This window comes from Mangifera indica, chromosome 1 (assembly GCF_011075055.1).
Source record: "Mangifera indica cultivar Alphonso chromosome 1, CATAS_Mindica_2.1, whole genome shotgun sequence".
Lineage (NCBI taxonomy): Eukaryota > Viridiplantae > Streptophyta > Magnoliopsida > Sapindales > Anacardiaceae > Mangifera > Mangifera indica.
The window spans coordinates 3,282,218-3,297,449 of record NC_058137.1 but is presented as its reverse complement, the minus strand read 5'-3'; positions in this window follow the sequence as shown (position 1 = coordinate 3,297,449).

The window sequence follows — 15,232 nt, the reverse complement described above, 5'->3', positions numbered from 1 at the left end:
GTAAAATTATGTTTTGTTAGAAGAATGAATTAAAAAAAAAAAAAGGATAATAAATATGTCAAATTAATTTCTGGTTCACATATTTTTGGAATTTTTTTTCTGAATTAAAGTAATAGACTGATTTAAATTGCAATTTTTTTGTTGCTTTCCAAGTGTGGAATATTCAGTTTCACATGCATGTCCGAAAATTTTTATGAAAAAAAATGAGATTTATTTTTTTATTCATTTTATATAAAACAATATTAAATAAGTTTAAATTAAAAATTAAATAACACTCAATTACATGATGATATTTTATTATTTAAGTATAAAATTATATATATTATTTTTACACATCATTTTATTATTTGTAAATCAATAAAACTATATTAATAAACTTTTAAATATACAATTAAACACACATATGATATATCAATATACAATTAAATAATTTTTAATTAAAAGATAAATTAATATTAAATCACATAATAATATATTATATATATCTAATTATATATTTTAAAATATATACATAAAATATTATTCATATTTATATATTTTTATATATTGATTTTCATAAGTAACAGATTATACTTTAATATTATTAGTGAAATTTAAATTTCTAAAAGAGAGAAGTATTATTTTCCAACCATTTTTATCTTGAAAGTTAAAACTTAAAAAAAAAATTTTGTTGACTTTTTTTTTCTTGAGGTATAAATGTAATTTTCTGTTTTTCCATACAAAAATGTCATTTAATATAATTTTTATAATTACGTTTATCAAATTATTTTATTTTTTCAGTCGTTTCCTCTATTTTTTATTATTTCTTTCCTATTTTCTTTTTTTTTTCTCATCATTCTCCTAGGGCTTTTTTAGGTTGATTGGAATCAATTTTGCCAAGAAGAAAATGAAGAGGAAGATAAAAAGGCTATGAAGAATATTATGTGAATGGGTAAATAAAAGGGTTTTTGTCATTATAATGTTTATCATATTGTTACAAAAGTAATTTAATTTAATAAAACAATATAAAAACTTCTAGTCAAATATTAAAAATATTCTTGCCTTTTTAATATTTTTATTCTAAAATTTAATGTATTTTAATTATAGTATCTGACATAAGGTAGAAAAGTATGTTTTTACATTTTGAGAGTAAAAATATTATTTAGACAAAAAAATAAAAGGGTGGAAAAAAAAGTCTTCTCCCTTTCTAAAATGTAACATTTAAGTAATCTCTAAATTTGAAAGACAATGGGTTTACCCATTATCCATATAATAAAATTATATATATATTTTTTGATACATAATTTGAATATACATATTATATATTATTATATGATTAAATGATTTTAAATTAAAAATAAAATAACATTTAATCACATAATAATATATAATCTGTGTATCTAAATATATACATATAATATTGTTTTTATCTATATTTCATATTTCATAAATATATGTTATAAAACCACCCACAAATGAAATGAAACTTCCAAATTAATAAATAAGTGAATTACATTTTCCAACACAAAAATACTTTTTCACTGTCGTTAATTATTTTCATTTCTTAAAATTAAAAATTAAAAAAAAAAATTATTCATTTCCTAAAATCCTCCCTTCGTGACTGATTTTGTGCACCGCATTCTACCAGGGGCTGCAGTGCATCAGCTCCCATACGAGGCCCATTTCACTTTTTCCAGACACTTTGGAGCCCCTCAAGGTCCACTTAATAATGCCTTAGAAACCGTAGTAGGTCAAACTCTTATTGAAGTTGATGAAGAGGAATAGGAAAAGGCTAACCTTGGTGATGATTCTTCCATGGACTGGAGTTATCTCTTTTCTTCCATGCGATAGAAATTATGATGTGTATAGCACCAGCCTGCTTCCCTCTGGAACAAAAACATGGGATGATATCTTTCTGTTTTCAGGCTCATTTCAGCACATCTTGGTGGATTGGTTTTTTTTTATCGAATCAACTTTATTTAAGTTAGACAACCCATTTGTAGTTGAATCGATCATACAAAATATATAAAACCTCTACTCCAATGACCAACCCTTTAATCACTATATCAGATAAGTTAAATATTTGATCTTAATATGTCATTGATGAGATTTGAATCTTTGTTCTCATGTTTAAAATCTCTATTTTTTATCACTCAAACTTATTTTTAAAGATAGGTGGGTTTAAAAGAAAGTGTTGTCGAGAGTAGAAAATATACAGCAAAAGTTGGCTATTTGGTTATTAATAGTTCACCATCAAGTTGACGGCTTGACATAACCGCATTTTGCATTCTTGTTCCAACATTTAGCTCATTTAACTTCCTGTTCACATTTTATTATTGTTGAAACGATTAGCAGTTCATGGTAAAATATAACTTTCAAAAGCCATGGAAAAGTTTTAGATGGATACGGTGTGGAAAAGTGCCAGCCGGAAGGTAAACGTAATAAACGTAAAGCTCAAACAAAGCTCAGCAGCCCATCCAAACAAATAGCCTTGGGCCATGTAATTCCCATCTTTCTGTCTGCGCCAGCCCCTTTGTTATGGACTACATTTCTGTTTTTAAATCAGCCCAACCCATTTCAGTGATGCCTATTCTAATGGAGTTGATCAATGTTTTTCTCTTTTCATTCAAATAAGGTTGTTGCTTTGCCACTTCCCTTCCTGTTATATATAATATCAACTTTAGTTCATGTTTCTTTCTTTCTTTTATACTAGGATTTAGTTTAATGCAATTTAATCCTATAATCTAAGGCATTACGTTATTAAGAGAAACAAATTTATTTACACGATGTTACGTTATTAACCAACGTTTTATGAATTATATAGATATGGTTAAAATCTTAAATTAATATTTGTTTAACTTTCATTTTTAACTTTAAGAATCTTAGTCTTTTAAATATTTTTTAATCCAAAGTTTCATCTAAATTCAATTAAAATGAAAAATAAATTAACAATAAAAGTGATTGTTATTTGATGGAAATTGCTTATTAATTTTACTAGGGTATGATTCAAGTATAAAAAATGTTTATTTTGTTGGAAAATGATATATTTTCATTGGTAGGAAGTTTGGAAACTAGGGTAAAATTTTTTAACTTTGATATATAGAATGATTTTTTAAGTAAAAATTGGTTGCTAGATAATGAAAAATTGTTTCTTATTAATTCAGTTAATTGATTAAGTTAAACGATGATTTTGTTTGAAATTGAGATGATTTTCCCATCATCAGACATGCAAAACCTTGTGGACGTGATCATATCGTTTTGTCATAATTTATCACACAAATTTACCATTTATCACATATTTTAGAGTTGGTCATTTTTGGTCAAAATATATTTTTTTGATTATATTTGTACATGTTATATTGGCTAATACTGTTTAACCCAATAAAATTATGGTATTTTAATTAATTTTCGTATTGGGGCATATGTAATTTCTTTAAAAATAACCCTCTGTCATATATGTGTGTGTGTGTATTGTGGGCCAGGTATAATTCAGAGTGAACACAAAGCTGGTGAATGTTGAAGAGTAAAAACTAGAACCGCAAAGCAATCAACGATAGTAGCTAGCTAGCGAAGAGTAGTCTGACAAATGAATGGATGCCTCTCTTTTAGCAAGCAATGGCATTATAATCTGAAACTTTCGCAACCTCATGGCCTGAAAGTTTCAGCAATAAGCCAGGCAATTTCAACACAGTGGCAGTGGCAGATGCAGCAGAAGATTCATAGACAAACCTGCAGACTCATCATCAGGCCCCATAAGAAACCCACATTGTATTTGGAATATTGGCTCTTGTCCTCCCAAATTTTGACTTTATATTTGCTTGCTTGCTTGCTTCTGTACTGTCTTCTGCACTTTTCTAATTCGCCAGTTGTGTCTCCATTTAAAGTGCTTGTCAGCTATATGCATCTGCAAAAGAAAAGTGCTTCTCCAACACTCCAAAATTCCACCACTTCTTTTTATTTTTTATTTTTTGACTTTCTCCTTCAGTGAACAACCCAAGAAGAATATTTCAAAAAGTGTAATATTCACACTTACACTAAAGATAAAATAATTCTGTATTCAACAAAAGGATAACATAAATAGTAAAAGAGTAGAAATTTAAAGAAAATTCAAATAATAAATGAGTAAAATCTCAAGTATAGAAGCAAATACTATTTTGATCATTAGATTCAAAATTTTATTTGTTTATTATAATCCATTTAATTCTAAAAAGGTGATCTGACTTAAATAAGATTTCTTAGTTAACATTTAAGAACTTAACCATTTTACACTTTCGTTAATATTTTATGTGTTCGTTTTAGCATTCCAATTTACCTTAGAGTGTGTCTTCTATTGGTTTCGGCTCCTGGTCCATTTTAGAGTGGTTTATCATAAGGTTGGGCTTCCTAATCAGGGTGCCAAGACCCAATCGCAGAGTCTAAAGGATGATGCCTTACTAATACAAAATTCTATCATCTGTTTCTCCAATCCTTCTGGAGACCCAAACCCGCTAGATACATCTCCATTCTCCCAATTTCGGATAGAATATAGATATGGATTTATTTCATGAGAAAATTAATATTTATTTAGACGATAAAAACGAAATTAATTGACCCCACTTTACTCAGTCAGGATGCATGAATTTTCTTTTTAATTCACAGGTCAAATCCAAGCCACATTTTTTCTACCATTAGTCATGGTCGCTGCACGACCTTGAAGGCCTACCTCTTGTTGTAACAACTATTATTGCACACTGAAACTGAAACTCTTTTTCTCTTTCAAGGAGAAATATATAAATTCTGATACATGCAAGCAATAAGAAAGTTGAGAAACACATTGGTTAGGTATAAAGTTGGATTCCCGAGGGAAGAAATGGGTCCGAAAGAATTTTAATTCAGAGTGGACAATTCGCTTTCCCTCTAGGATTTTGACATGAAATGCTGTAGCTATGGCTTATGAGTCAATAATTCAGTGGCACATGCAACCCAGCTAGCTAGCTATTTATCTATAACTTGCCTTCAACGTTCTCTTTTTCTTCTTCAATGAGTCCTAGAAACGTTGCCATCTACTACTCTTTGCCCTAATTATGTTTCAACTTTTGAATTGTCATGGCCGCATGGCCCCTTCTGTTTAATCAGAGACATTGTAACTAACTTGTTTTACGTCCTTTCATTACTTCATTTCCATTGGTTTTTTGTTTTTGCTAATTATTTGATTAAAGGGCGTTTGTCTTTGATTAAGATGTTTGTCTTATGTCCTAATCACTTTAAAAACTAGTCAAAAATTTCTACATTGTGAGTTCATATGTCACACCCTTAATAAAGTTTATAAAAAATGTTAAGTTTGATTATATATTTCACATCAACAAAATGTTAAAATAAATTGATTAAATAACTTATAAATCAAGATATATTTTCAATTATAAAACTAAAAAATAAAATTATAATGAAACTATATATTTAAAATCAATAATATATAGTTTGTATCCCATCATTTTTAACGCCTAAGAACTTCTGATTCAAGGATTGGAACTGTTGAAGATCAATTCTCTGGTAGACAAAAAGGACTTATCGTACAATTTATGCTTTTTTAAAATCTTTTTCTTAGAATTTAAATAACACAATTAAATAATCAAAATCAATATAAATGCATTCCTTGACAACCCATATTTAAAATCATTAAATTGACTTGTTTCTCACGATTGTAATCAGAGAACAAAAAACCCCATTAAAAATGGCTAATCCAACGCAATAATGTCAGAACCCTTCTCATTAAAAAGTTGAAAATTATCTAAAATATTGTGGCCATTGAAGATGACGTAGTACAGGGGTACCTAAATTATAAGACAATACAAATTCAGAATTATTAAGATATGTTTCCGGCAATGGATGTGGTCTTGTTTTGGCATTTTCAGAACATCGTTTTCTCGGACAAGTTCTGGTTGCAGTGAGATCGACAATCTCAGAAACTTTTTTTTTTTCCTTATATTTTTAGGTTTTCACTGTGCATGATCTTTCATCCATCTTCTTCAAGCTAACCCTCACATGTGTTGCATATGCTGAGGGCCATCCTTGTTTCTTTATCATTACATTCTTTCCCATCAATAAAATTATTGCTTGTTCTTTCTGCAATTTTAGTTTTTTACGTTTTACTTGTTTTAGTTGATTTACTTCAGTTTCCCTATCTATGTAGCTTGTGATTTCATCTTGAAGAAAGCAGTAAGATTCGATCAAATCAAACTCTACAAGCTGCGCTGCAATAAAATTAAAAAAAAAAAAACACAATAGGTAACCCGATTCAAATTATAAAATCAGACTTAATTATTTAAAAATTATAGTTTAATTTGGTTTAAGTTGACAGTTTTCAGTTTGAGTTACAATTTAAACGATTTTCAAACTGTAAATCATGTTTTTTAAAAATATATATAACAACAGTTGATATAATTTTTTCATAAACAATTAACTGTATAATTTGTTTTTTTCATATTTATTTTGTCATTTTTTTTACATGTATATTGTATATATATATTTATATTATGTTCTAAAAAATTATAATTTTATTAATTTTATTAATTTTATTAAATAATATATATTTAAAAGTAAATGATTTTAATAAATTTAAGTCATAATCTAAATTGGTCCAAACTATATTGTTAATATTGTATACTATTGATAGAATGAACAAGTACAAGAATAGTTGTGTTGTGTGGCATGATTTCTTAATTTATGTTTTTCATTCTTCTAGCTTAAGAATCGAGTTAATTTGCTGGCTTGATTTTTGAGCAATGTCTTAATCATTTTACAACTCTCACCAAGAAAATCTGAAAACATCATTCAGCCTGTTTTCAACGTTTTTAGGGAACATTTGTCAGCAAATTTATTAATTTTTTTTATCTTTTTATATTTTGGGAATCTTTTAAATACATTTATTATTCATATTCTATTATTTTCAAAATAAAAAATCTATATGAATGAATTGAAATTTGCAGAGTTATGTGTCAGAAGGCGAGGATGAGAGGAAAGGCCTTGCTGAGGCAATAAGATGCTCATGTTTTGAAAACACAGCTAGATCAGGCCTCAGCTAAACAGTGGCCCACCCGCCCACATTTCTAACAAATTTTGTTTGCATACCAAATATCTCATCAATTCTCTTATCTTGCCCGTACAATCAAATTTGGGTTGTCTGTGCTGTGCATGATGCTTTCACAGTAACATCAACCATGAAGAAAACAAAAAAAGTTAATATCATTCATGTCCCTGTTCTTTTCCTTGTATTTCTCAGCCCTACAAGGTTAAGTTTTAGGCCAAATGACTATTTCCCATCCAAGGTTTGATGTTTTCTCAAGTTTCCACCATTTAACTATGGAAACACCAAACACCCACCCATGACCTGTTAGATTTAACAAAACCCTAACGGTGATAAGGGTAAAATCGTTATTTTTGTTATAATATTAAAAATAAACTAAAATAGAATTTAATTTTACCCCCCTAAACTTTAAAAACTAAAATTTTCCCCCAGCCTAAGTTTTAAAAAATGGCAGTTTCACCCTAGGGTTTGGTTTTGCCATTTTTTAAAACTTAGGGTGAGGAAAAATTTTAGTTTTTAAAGTTTAGGGGGGCAAAAAGAGATAAAATTTCCAGGCGTTAGAGTTTTGTTAAATCTAACCGGTTATGAGTGGGTATTTGATGTTTCCATAGTTAAAGGGGGGACATTTGAGAAAATATCAAACCTTGGATGGGAAATAGTCGTTTGGCCTAAGTTTTACCACAATCTCCTTTGCGTAGGGGTTTTGTTCCTTATAAATGTTACTTCCATATCATTTGCCTCCTTGCCTTGTAGCTTAAGAATACTGTTTTTATATGCTTTTATTTGAATGATACACCATACATCGTGGAGACTTACGGTGGTTGAAGCCTTGTGACATTCAAAGTTGTCAATATTTGGCATGAGAAATTAAGTTGATATTCTGAAGTTATATTTGAAAATTTTGATCAAGATGAAGAAATTGACAAAAAATAAATGGAGACATACGTGATCAAGATATTGGTTGTCAATACAAATCCACATGCTTGATTCATGAAGGACTATTGTAGAGAAATGAGGGCTAGAAATATCACAAATACCAAACAAGTCCTATCATAGAAATTGAACTTTTATGATTGAACTTTCACACAATTTTTCATATAAGTTGTTTGAAGTCTTATCATGTAGACAAAGAAGATCATAAGAGAAACAAGCCTCAACAAATATCATTTGATACCATTTTTGCCACTAACAAGAATATAGAGGTCATTCTCAACGTAAGATTAGTTCATCTGAGTATCTTGTGAAGTGAAAAACGCTTAGTTGATATTGAAAAGAGTAAGAGACTTTTGCATGTATTTTGATAGTTTGAAAATAAGATCTTGGAGTTTCAAAATGTAGCTTCGCGATGAGAGAATCGCATTATTAGGTGGGAGAGAATATCACGTTTGGCCTAAACTTAAATTCGTATAAGACCCAATTTGTGATTCAGATGTTTAACCTAGATTTGACCCAAAAACAACAAAATATGTTAAAGACTATTTTTAGAAGTTTATAGAATATTCCAATCTGAAAAGGAATGTAGAATTTCTTAAAAAGTAAAAACTCAAAAAGACAATTAAAATTGTATTATTTTAGTGACAAATATGAGAGGTTTTGATGATATCATGGTTACTAGTATCTTTCTATATACGATACAATACATGAAAAAAAATATATATATTATGAAGTATATCGAATTAGTACGATACGAGATATATATTACTGATACAGATTAATACACTTTTTAGATAAATAATCATGTGAGAGGAGTGTATTTATGAAAATTTAAATTTTCATAGGAAGTTTATAATATTTTTTTAAATGATAATATTACAATTATAAGTTTTATCATTTAATTTTTAAAAATATATATTATAATACGATACAATATAAATATAAAAAATTAAAATTTTGATATATATTACCATGAATTATACACACACACATATATATATTAAAAGTATTGAATGATAAAATAAAAAGAAAGAAAAATAAGGAAAAAAGATCGTACAGAGAGGAAGGGATGGGCCCAAAGGCAAAGGCAAAGGCAAAGCATGGAAGATCACAGAGTGGTGAGAGACACGCAGGCCTATCATCACCAACATGCATTTCCAATTCCATTTCTTCTATGGAACAAACAATCATTCATCTTCATCATCTGTTATAATTATCCATCTCAAATTTTTTTGTCATTTCCCGTTAACGGTCAACTTTCATCAATTCTCCTATTCTATTTTCACTCTTCCATATATGCTATGCCATACTTTATAGTTGGTTCAAATTATTTTGTCTCTCATTTCACTTCAAAAAAAATTACACGCCTTAAAAGTTTACTTGTCTGTTGCTTTTATTCAAATTTTAAGCCTTCCTTTTCTTATTTTCATCCTTCCAAACATGTTGCTTTTACATATTTTGTACTTACGGAAGCTTTAATTCACCACCAAAATACAAAGAAGAGACACTGAAACAATGCCCACCAAGAGATATGTTAATAAATGAAGTTTTGTTGCTTCTTGGCGTGGGAACACCAATCTGTGTCTCTATATATATCAAACATGTTCTCTGTAGATCTTGACTCTCAGCTCTACCATCAATAATACTCTCACATAGATAAACCAAAATAAATGAGTCTTCCTGGTGTCCTTGCTTGTCGGATCCTGGATATCCATTGAAGATTTCATTTCATCTCCACCATAAAATTATCTTATCAGGATAAGGATAAACTTGGTGATTCTAAGTGTATAGAATTGCTACTCCATCAAGAGAAGTGAAGAACTTTGTTTATGACACCACAAGAAAAGTGCATTAAACCAACATAAAGAAGGGTCTTCCCTATATATTTATTATGAACTTCAGGAAGATGTTGTATTCCATTATATTACTGATAATAGATAGTAATTAACGTACTAAATATCAATTAGATTGGATGGTTTTAAATTAAAAATAAAGTAATATATGCTATTAGGTTTGTGATATAATTTGGGCATAATTCAGCATTTTGATTTTGATAATATAGCTTTTACAAGAATTTTCTGCTGTTAAAGGTTTTTTTTTTTTAAAGCTGATTATTCCTGGAATAAGGTATATGTTACATACCAAGCTTTTTGCGATCATAAGTTATTCTGTCACTGCCAGATTAGTTGTTTAAGCACTACATATATGAACCCTTTAATTAATATTCAACTCTTTAAAAATATTTTTTGCCCAATAATTGAAAAGCGATACACACTGTACAGCTAAATGAGAAACAAACTACAAGTTTCCCATTGAAAAATGATACAATTGTGCTACATATTCTGTACGAAACAACCCACTTAATTTTCATCGCATTAATTAAGAAGAATCGCAAAAGATTTGATCATCAAGAAGATGCCCAAATCATGTGCCAAGGACAATATTTTCTACCTTTTAATTATGATTAATTCATATATAATTAAGATAAACCTGAAGCTGATTTTTTGGGTGGAGTAGTTGCTACCGTTAAAGCAAGAGCTTTTCCTGATACTTCCAAGTTGGATCCCCACTTCACCAAACAACCAATTTATAATGCAAAAAATGCCTAACAGTGAAGGTTTGAGGAAGAAAATCGAATAGAAAATTAAGAATCGTACACTGCATTATTAGTTAAGCAACCTGTAGCAGCTGTCGTTTTTGGCATCGGCAGGCATGAAAATGAATGACTTTGACACGAAAAATTTTCTAACTGTTGGCATTATTGAATGTGGGTGGTGGTGGTGGTGATCGTGGCAGCATAGTTAATATATATGGCTAAGTTTTAATTATAAAAACCTTGAGGTGTCCAACTAAGATGATATAATATTTTGTTTCTTTGTGTTAAGTTAAGCAATGGTGGTGGGGCTTGAGGCTCTGGCATAGCTGCTAACTGGAAAAAAATTAGAATATTCGTCGTGCTTGTTCGGAATATAAGTTTTCCTGGAAGCAACTTCAAAAGGGTATTTTTCTTGAGAAAAAGATTATGTGTAATGGGGCTGCTTTTTAAGTTAAACAAATAGAAGTTGAGGTGAAGATTTGATGATTCTTTACTAGTAACAATCAAACCCAGCATTATGATAAGATAACCTTCAAGGGTGGAAAAAGGCCATGTTCAAAGTTCAAGGTTGAAACTTGTCATTCGGGCAAAAATGGGGTAATAAATGAACTTTCTCCCTTTTGCAAACAATACTACTTTTTATTTAAATCGATGTCACAAAATATATGAACCCTTTTTGAGATGCTAATCTAATCATATAATTGTGAAAGGGCCAATAATATTACTCACAAATAAGATAAACTAAAGCACCATAGAAAATTCATGGGGCCAAAGGGAAGTTTTCTTTTTTATTTTTAAATATTTTTTAATTATATAATTTATCTCATTCGGGATCCTAGGAAAAACACTTTCATTTTCTATCTTGACTTCAAACCCTCTGTTTATTATCATCTATGAAGTTTCTAATACAATTTTGTCGGTAGATTTCTCTTTTAAATCCCATTTATGATGCTTAATTGCTGGCTAATTCTATAGGGTGTCAAAGTTTGGTGGTAGAATTTCTGCCAACAAATCCATATCTTGCTGCCAAGATTTGCCACTTCCTAGTGTTAGGTTAGGATTTTGACATTATTTCACGGTATATATTGATGCCCACATGCCCACATATTCCTGATAAATGAATCATTAATTAAAGCTAAAAAGTTTGGCAGCATAAATTATTTAATTAATAAAAATATATAGAATAAGTTACCATGGCCAACCAAAATTTTCAAAATTACAACAAATAATTAAGTTGAAGACTTTGATGAGACAAGATGTTGTGCATTGGTCGGGCTAGGACAATCAAGCTACTCTATGTCCAATTGTCACTCAAATCTTTATGGATTTTGGGTTTGGTTGAAACTCGCACATTACAATTTTTATTCCATATTAGACATTAGTGGTATAATAATAAATGTTACAAATTAGAACATCTATTATTTTTATTATATTGGTATTATGAATCAACCTCGTTGTTGTTGATAATGTCAAATTCCTACATTATAATATATGCAAAATGGTTGAATTTAGTAATAAGAATTTGATTAAAAGACTTAAACAAATAAATCTAAGGGATGAAGCATAATTATAGAGTGATAGAGTAGGAGCCTTGACATGAACCCAAATGGGTCCAATGCCATAGAAAATAATGGTCATGAGTAGGCCACAATTCCAATGTTTTTATTTATTTAATTATTTATTTATAATAAAATTAAATTAACAATAAAATCATACATTGAAATCGAGTCTAAGGTAGATTAAATGGGCTCTTCATATTTAGCTAGGCTATTTTTCATTTCACACTTTTTCATGGCCCCAATCATGCTAGTTTTGATCTTTTGTTATTATGAAAAATTATTAAATCAATTGTTCACCTTTTTCATCACATGTCTAACAATTGCCATACCGTGTCTCAAATCAATCAAACCAAAGTTCAATTTAGTAGCTCGAGAGATGGAAACTTTAATAGAATTATGAACAAAATCAAGGTTGAGCTAAAATTGTACAAAAATGAAGATTTTTTAAATTAAAGAAAAATATTTTTTTCTTTGATTAGGTGAAAAACCATGATGATAATTGGGCTTATTAAAGGAAAAAAAAAAATCCAATATCAATAAGACAATGAAGAAATCTTCATGAATACTACTTTGTTTCACAAATATTTGATGGGGCCAAAATATTGTATATTAGAGAAGTATCAATTAAGAAAAATAATGTATCAAAATAGAAAGGAGAAGTACTTTTGACACTTGGGTAAGCAGTAAATGCCGACAACACATTTGTTTGTAGAAGCATTTGGTTCCACAGCTAGGGCATGGAATCATATTTGCTTAGAAATTAAGATAGATTACAGGTCATGTAATAAAATAGAAGAAAGAAGATTGCACTAAAAATTAAAATAGTGAATTATTAACCACAAGAAAGACAATGAAATGGTGTAATGAGGCTCACATGCATCACTTTTGGGAAGTATTTGAGTGGGCATTTGAGTGTTTTGGGGTCTTTTATTTTTACATTTTATTATTGTTAATCCTCTATTTCTTTTCCCATTGGAACAAGATTAGACTAATGAAATAGACCACCATGACCCATTATTATAACATAAATAATAGCACATCCTATCAATGGGAAAGAAAGAGACAGGGAAATTGGCAATTGGGTCTCCTTTTTGACTTCTTGAAAGCCACTTCTCTCTCTCTCTCTCCCTTGATAATCCATAAATTTATGAAACTTAATTCAAATTATTTAAGAAAGTTTGAAGGCAATTAAGTCCCGAATGATATTTAAAAAATTATTTTATTTTAAATTTAAATTTAAATCTTTTTTGAAGTTATTTTAATATTAAATTATTAACTTATATGATATACTAATTGTGAGAGGTTTCATTATTATCTAAAAAAAAAATTTAACATAATTATCTTAGTGATAATTTGAATGATAAAAAAATGATTTTAAACATAAAAAAATAAAGATTTTAATTTTTTTACTATATTTTAATATTAAATAATTAATTTACTTAATAATGGTCACAGCAGATTTCATTGTTATCCAAAATATATATATATATTTATATTGAACACAATTACACCAACCCTTGACCACTTTATTGGATCTTAACCTGATAATCTCATTAGCCATTGTGAATCAATAATACAATATTTATGTCTCTATTACAGATGTATTGGTGATTATCACTAACCAACCTAATTAATATTAATTATATTATTATGAGATCAACCATTCCCATTTTAAATTAAAAATTGTCCTACTCTGATCCTACTACTGTGGAATTAATATTGAATTTAAGAAGTGGGGTCAACCTTAATTACAATTAGAGATGTATATAAATATAGTTAAGAGGAAATGGAAATAGGTTAATGTGATTTCATCATTATACATCATGGTATTAGTGCTATTGTAGTGGTAGTCCTTATTCTGCCTCTTAACACTTGTTGCATTTATATAAGGTGGTCAAACTTATGAATTTCATACCATATATTATGCAGTATTATAATGTATTTACAATTGTAAGGGATGAATCAATATTTTAACTAAACCCATTAAAATATGTTTAAGATTATTGTGAGGGTGCAGTGACAAAAGGTGAATTTCCATTTAGGGAGTTGGATGCATGATCTGTCATCTAGATATATAATGTCTTAAAAGACAAATGATAAGATATTGATCAATGTGTGATAAGCAGAACAATTCTCCTCAAACAGAAAGAAAATTTGATCGTTTGATATAAGTCACAAAACCCCAATTAAATGAGGCAAAAACTTGATCATTTGAGCAAGGTCACATAATTTCCCTTATATGAGGTACTTATATAAGTTACTAGCGTAACACATATCAAAGAAAAATCATCCTCATAACAATTTGGTGATTTATATCATATTAAATATGAAATGGCAATACCCCTCCTAAACTAAAGATGCGTGTCATTCATACTAGCAAACATTTAAGTCCTTTATGTTTCAACAATTACAATAATGTTATTCTCTCCTTACTCAATAAGTGAAGGGTTGCACATTGAAAAAAATGTTGATCAATCTCAACTATATAAAAAACAAAAAAAAGAGAGAGTCGTTTCACTCTATCTTTCAGAAAAAGGTTCACGGTTTACCCATCTAGCTAGCAATTAGTTAAAATGATCTTTCTCTTTTTTTCAAACTCACTAAACTACTAAAAACTAGTATATTCTCTACAATTGTTCTTTGAAACATACTTAAAAGAGACCAATTCTCTATGTTTATATTTAGTTGCTTAGTATTTCAGTTCAGTACACTTTCATTTCTATAAAATTTTACACATAATATCTCTGGATTGTTACATCTCATTGGTGTAAAATGATCATGAATCTTTTTGGCTTGTTTAATGATAAAATGAACTTTTGCTGTCTTATAAATTTAAATGTTCCAAATACATATGTTTGATTTGTGTACATTTGTTGTGATTAATGGCATATTTTTCCGTTCAACAGAGAAACAGTGTGGCTTTCTCAACTGCCAATGATCAAAAGAAATATCAAATATAGAAAATATAATTGCATCCTAATAAATATGAGACGGAAATTTCTTTGGAAAGAACATACTGTTCAATTAAATTTATCCATTATGCTTACATAAAATTAGGGATAAATTCAAGTAAAACCAAACCAAATAGAGGTTAATTTGAAC